The following is a 7,262-nucleotide window of genomic DNA, read 5'->3' on the forward strand; positions in this document are numbered from 1 at the left end:
CACCTAGCAGTTCGAAAACATGCAAATGTGAGTAGATCAATAGGTACCGCTTCGGCGGGAAGGTAATGGCGTTCCGAGTCGTCATGCTGGCCACATGACCCGGAAGTGTCTATGACAACGCCAGCTCCAAGGCTTAGAAACGGAGATGAGCACCGCCCCCTAGAGTCGGACTCGACTGGACTTTACGTCGAGGGAAACCTTTACCTTTACCTATAGCAACCATATATAAATAATTACTATTGACTTATTATTTTGTAAAAGGCATATTCAATTCTTTAATACTAAGGGGTGGTCATGAAGCACTTAGGGTGCTGGCTCTTACTTAGACACCAACAAGGTTAAAACTAGAAAAGAGTTGGGGACAATGTGGATTTTCACACTTCACATCAAGACACTAGGAGCAATACCACTCTGGAGTGAGTAAGCTGCAAAATGATGACCAGATAGAAGCAGAAGTCCCCACAGCATTGAAGATCTTGACTTGAGACCATTGACACAAACTTTATCCCTCTTCAAATGCTGGAAATTCAGAAAGCAGTTTAAATGTATTGTGTGAAAGTGTCATTGTTGAACCTCACCCTCAACTTGTGACGGTGGGGACAAGATTCTACCAGTGGTAACTAAGATGCAAGGAGGAAAGAGAAATGCCAAGCCAGATCAATCAGGAAAAGAAAGAGAACATTTTAAACCTCCTACCAGGAGAAATCTCAGGAAGTTGGAAGCCTTCAAGAAAAAGAAAAAGAAAAAAACCCTGTGTTGTGTAGAGGGTCATCACTCATGCAATTCTAACTGTAGCACGTGGAGCCATAAAGCATTTGAATCTCACCTTGCAAAACCAGATTGGCTGTAGACCTAATTTTTTCCTCCAAAGTTAAGTTTCCCAAGTGGGAAAAAGGTGTTCTACAAGATGACAAAACTACATCTTGCATCTTTATATAAACTGAATATCATTAATGGGCCGTGGTGGCTCAATGGTAAGATGCTGAGTCAGAGGACCATTAAGGTCGGCAGCTCGGCAGTTCGAAACCCAGGAGGCACAAGCCACGTGGTGGAGTGAGCTCCCGTCAACTTGTCCCAGCTCCTGCTAACCTAGCAGTTCGAAAGCATGCAAATGCAAGTAGATGAAGAGGTACCACTTTGGTGGGAAAATAACAGGGACATGAAAGGAGCCCCCTCAGGCGTCCCCCAGGCAATGGTGACATCACTGGCAAATCCTTTCAATACAGAAGCACCTTGGTAGGTGCTTCTGACACACACTCACACAAAATTGAATTACACATCACATCAGTTTGAAAGGGCAACTGATCATCTGCCATTATTTTCAGACTCTGCTTGCTTGGAAACCTCCATGACACCTCGTTAGCACATAAGCTGGGGGGCACCAATTCCCAGCAGCTTCTATTAGCATAGCCAATGTTGAGGCATGCTGGAAGTTGTAGTGCCCTATCAGGATCAATTTGTTCAGTCCTACAGAACCTGCTATCCTTAATGATCGGTCACATACATTTTATTCTATTTATTTGTTTTATTTAAAGCCTTCATATGGCTGCCCAACTCAAATGCTGCGATTCTGGATGGAGTACAATAAAACAATAAACAAAGCTATCAAAAGCAAACCAAACAATACCAACTTTAAACAATTAATTGGCAACTGGAGACTCAGATTTATTGCACGCTACCAGATAGGAGCTCTAATTATCCTGATCCAAATGCCTAAGGAAATAGCCAGGTTTTCACTGCCTTGTTGAAGGACTGCATGGTCAGGGCCCACCGTAAGTCAGCCCCAACCACGCAGGCTTTCAACAAGGTGGTGAATTGTGACTAGTGAAAGCTGTAATAAAAAATGTCTGGAAATAAAACCTTCACAATCCCCATTTTTCTTTCCTAGGCTTAGTTCACTACATGATCATTGTTATAACTTATTATGCATTTATATTTTATATATATATATATATATATATATATATATATATATATATACACACACACACATACTGAACATTTTGAAAGGATAATAGCAGAAGAAAAAGAAGAAAAATAAACAGAGAAGAGATTTACAAATATCGATTAAGTAAATTGAGTACAGATTCTCAGAATAATGTTGATTTGGTTCTATGTATTTAAATACCTAGAGCCAGTCTGGTGTAATGGTTAAAGGCACCCGGCTAGAAACTGGGAGACCGTGAGTTCTAGGCCCGCCTGGGGCACAAAGCCAGCTGGGTGACCTTGGGCCAGTCGCTCCCCCTCAGCCCTAGGAAGGACGCAATGGCAAACCACTTCTGAAAAACCTGCCAAGAAAACTGCAGGGACTTGTCTGGGAAGTCTCCAAGAATCAGACATCATTGATTTTTTCTTTAAAAATACCTACTGTAATTTTAAAACTACAGATCATTATTAAAATCAGTTTAATATATGAGTATCGAGAGACTAATCTGTACAGTATGAAATAGAAATTATAGCAGTGCTTCTCAAACTATCTGTGGTGAACATCCAGGTGGCAGACCAATACTTTTGCAAAATACAATAAAAATGAATTATATGATTTTTTTGAAAACAGTTATACAAAATAAAGCTCAATTTTTTATTATTGGATTCAACAACCAAAATTATATTTCAATAAATGTAATCAGAATAAACATAAGGAAAAAGGAAAAAATACAAAAAATGTGCACGTTCATTGAAAGTATGTATGTATGCAATTGATATAAAGAATCTCTATTAGGCACGTAATTTTTTTATCATTCTGCTGTAGTAGCTGAACAAAAAGTTATGAGTGAAATACTGATTTCTCCTATTTGAATGAACATAGTATGTGTGTGTGTATATGTGTGTGTGTCTGTCTGTGTGTGTGTGTGTGTGTGTATATATATATATATATATAAATAATACACACACATTTACAGTTTTTAATGTAACAAAAGCTTTCTTGCTTATTAATTTATCTAATCTAGGTTGGATTGACGATGATGCCAATCTCAGAAAATGATGTATGTCTTCACTGTTTCTGTGTTCTGTTTCAATAACTCTCGTAGCAGGGAAAAGAGGGTCACAGAGGAATATTAACAGGAATGGACGAAGAGATGTTTAAAGCTCTTTCAGCAAGCTCGGGATATTTATTTTTAACTTTTCTCCAAAATGAGGCAAGTGATGCTGTTTCCAAAAGTCATCAGCAGCCAAATAAATAAATAAATAAATAAATATTCAGTAAAGTTATAGTTAAATTTAAACTACCTTTTGATGAAAGAAATCGATAGCGGATCCATGCATTTCCTGCACATGGATCTTCTTTTGACGGAAAATTAAATTCAAAATGTTCTATCAAATCTGTAAGGTGTTGGTGATAGTCCTTTGCAGATTTGCAACATCCAGATCATTACCTACTGTACTGATAATTGCTGTTAAATTATGGAACTTTTCATAACAATCTGTAGAAACTCTGTTCTCTCAAGCCTCTACCTTTTGCTTTTACCCTTCAACCTTACCTGCCACTGAAAAGCACATTGTGCTACTTCCAGACATGGAAGTATGGAGAACATTAAAAATGTCAAAGGTATCAGACAAATACGCAAGGCTGGCTGTCCCATTCACACCTTTAAAAAGTTGGAACCAAACTGGTCTCTTACGTTGCAGAAAGACTAAGAATTCATTCCACAGGTCAAACATTCTCGCAGCATGTTTTTCCCCTCAATAACTATCGTACCTCAGTGTGCAATAACAGCATGTTTACGATCAGCTTCCACATTATCCTATTATAAGGAAAATAATTCCAAATTTAACACATTAACCTTTACAAAATTCACAATTTTTACCACGTCGCTAAGCACACTGTTTGGTTGTTTGTTTGTTTGTTTAATTTTTATCCCGCCTTTATTATTTTTATAAATAGTTCGGCTGATAGTTTTTCATAGCAAGACTTTCTCAATGAAGCAGCACATTGATTTACATTCTGGGGTAAATGCCCTAATCTTGGTAAGTGCTCCAGAATGTTTTCCTGTCATTGCAGCTGTGCCATCAGAAGGTACTCCTCCCCAAAACTCAAATTCCAAGCCACATTTGCTGACAATATTGTCCACTGTTTCATATTTTACCCACTTCAGAGTTAGTTGTTTTGTTGGCAATGAAGCAGAAAAAAAAAGGGGGGGGAGAGAATTCTTCTTTCCAATCATGTTCAAATCACACACCTGCCAAAATAATTGCCATGTTAGCAATACCTGTGCATTCATCAAGTTGCAGTGAAAAATAATTTATGAACTGGATTTGTTCTATGAGTTGGTCTTCCGTAACATTAGTCAGTTCTTGAACATCAATTAGATCTCCATGAACAATTATTTGTGTTTTCTGTGAAGTGTAAATTGATCTTACCCATTTTATAATGTTCTCTCCAAAATATGTATCTTCCAGAACCTTGAACGGGAAAGCCCAGTTCAAACTGTCAATGGTCTTCTCTGCATCTAAGAAGATCCGTGTGGCTTGTTTTTCATTATGTTGCTCCAAATACTTCAAAATCTCCAACACATTTCTAACATTGTCCTTTAATTGTCTTTTAGTTAAAAATCCATATTAATCCTCATGAATAAATTCTTGCAAAATTATTTTCAATCTATCAGCTAGAATTGTTGTGAATAACTTGTAGTCATTATTCAATAAAGATATTGGCCTATAGTTTCTTATTAAAGTTAAATCTTGTCCCTCTTTGGGTATTAATGGGCAGTGATAAATTTGATTAATAAATAAAATAAATTAATGCTATATTGGCCTCTTTCCAACTCTTTGGCATCTTTCCTCCCTGTAGGATAGAGTTCATCGTGTTTTGTAAAGGTTATAAAAGTTCATCCTCAAAACATTTATAATGAAAACCTGATAATCCATCTGGTCCAGGCACCTTTCCTAGTTTAATCTTTTTTATGGCTTCAGAAACTTCCCTTATTGTTTTAGGTCTGTTCATAATCTGTCTCTGTTCCTCTGTAATTCTTGGTAAATTTTGTTTCTTTCATCTATTTTCTCTAGAGAGATGTCACCTCCTTTATATAATTTGGAATAATATTGATAAAATGCTTTTTGTATGGCCACTTCATCCATTAACTCAGTCTCCCCCTCTTGTAATTTCAACATCATTTTATTTTTCTTTTCATAATTTATATGCTAGCCACTTCCCTGGTTTATTTGCAACGCATTTTTTGCTTTACATAATTCATTTTATTTCAATTTCTTGCTGTTAACATAGATAATTGTCATTGTAAAGGCTTAATTTGTTGAGAGATACTTATTTTCTCTTTAATTCTTCTTCTTTTCTCTTTATTTCATCCAAAATAGCTAGTGTTTTCTCTTGACTCTTGACTTTTCTTTTTAAGTTCCTTATTATGTTGTATAAAATAACCCCTAATAAAAGCTTTACTTGCATCCTAAATGATTCTTAAATCAGTGCCTTTATCTAAATCATTTTCAAAAAATTCTTTTAATTTCTTTTTACAATCCTCGAGTATTGCTTCTTTCTGCAGCAACATTTCATTTAGTCTCTGTCTAAAAGAATTAGATTTTCTTTTATAAACCAAACTCACAGGATTATGATCCAAAACAGTCCTTGGTAATATCTCTACCTTAGAAACCTTAGTAACCTTAGTAACCAAGATCTTTGAAGCCCAAATCATGTCTATTCAGATTCACTCAACATTTCCAAGCAAACCTCTTTGATACAGTCTTTCACTGTTGCGAAATGCTAGTTTATTATAAGAAGCCTGCAAAGCACTACTTTTTAATTCAACACTCTTCCTTTCAAAAAAGTATTTTAGGTTTGAACTTCTTTCTTTAAGTTTTGTATGTAAAGGTCACTTTACATTTTGATGGCTTTATTCATTACCCAGTACATCTCCACAAATAACATACTGTGGAAATAGCACTTAATCATTAACCATGACTACAAAAGTAAACTCAGTACATGAAGGATCAAAGTTCCAGATAAAACTAATATACACTCTTTTGGTCTTCATTTCTTTAGAATCACTTTAGTAACCTTCATTTCTTTAGGATCAGCATCATCATCTGATTTACTACTACTGCCAGATTTGGAAAAGCTGTGTCTTTTCTTGACAAAAAAGTCCAGTGAACATCACCTGTAAATCAGGGTTAAAAATAAATAACACAAATTTTACTTCCCTAATTTAGCTAATAATGTTAAACTATACCTTAAAAAACAGGCTTGATTAAAAATGAAAATGATTGTAAAAATAAGTTATAAAGATAATTAAGTGCTTATATTTTCTCAGATTTTTAAACACTTTGGGGTTAGAGTTTGCAAACTAACTTTAAAATATCACATGTTGTAATGTGGTTCTACGGCACATCACTACTATGCAGTTTGTGCCACATGCAACTTACCACATGAGTTCACGACACGCAAACCCATATTCAACAAGATGAGTCCACTGATCATGTGTGTGATGTTGTAGCAATGTCAAATTGCTATAAAAGTTTTAAAGTCTTTACTCTTGAATTCTGTACTTACCTTGTCACGGACCAGTAAAAAACAGTTTGCAAACCAGCACTGGTCCATGGAATGCATTTTGAGTAACACTGAGTTAAGTGAAATATTCACTTTTAATTTTTAAGCATGTTGTGTATTTTATATCAGTGATCTTTACAACAGCCTTGTAAAGCAGACCAATGGGACTTTCCCCATATGGCAGAAAAGGAAGAGAAAACACTGAATTGCCAAAGTTCATCATTCAAATTCATAGTCAGCGAAGAGTTGAACCTCCTGGGTCATAACTTACTCTCTCAACTAATATACAATACTGGCTTTATTAATTCAACTGGAGGGGTAGAAACCCCTTGGAGAGAAATAAAAGAGAATAACCAGCATGACTCAGCCAAATGTGTGCTTTTTAAAATCCCATTTGTATCAATGGAAGAGTTTTAAGTATGTGTTTAATTTTTACCCTGGAATCCTGGGCATTTTAAAAGTGCTTAATTTTAGATCAAGAAAGCCCATGAAAATTAAATAACCCCATGCCTGCTTTAAAAGGGAATGGAGAAATAAATTCACTTTGAGTGAATTCTAGCAAGATACAAAACTTCCTTATAATCTCCTTATCAAATAATTTAATTTAAAGCATATTGTTACCAAACCCACAAATCATGAGATTATGTGTTTGCTATTTATGAGATCATAGATTCTATATTCTTCAGAGCAGATAGTGTCAGAGACTGGGCTAACAATTTTTTGTGCAACATTTAGGTGATATATCCATATCCATATCAGTGTA

General features: G+C 35.6%; 1 pseudogene; it reads right to left on the reverse strand.

Moving 5' to 3' along the window:
* Positions 1 to 338: 338 nt before the first annotated feature.
* LOC134490088 (SCAN domain-containing protein 3-like) lies at positions 339 to 5,866 on the reverse strand (annotated as a pseudogene).
* Between the last annotated feature and the right edge of the window lie 1,396 nt (positions 5,867 to 7,262).

Source organism: Candoia aspera, chromosome 2 (genome assembly GCF_035149785.1).
Source record: "Candoia aspera isolate rCanAsp1 chromosome 2, rCanAsp1.hap2, whole genome shotgun sequence".
Lineage (NCBI taxonomy): Eukaryota > Metazoa > Chordata > Lepidosauria > Squamata > Boidae > Candoia > Candoia aspera.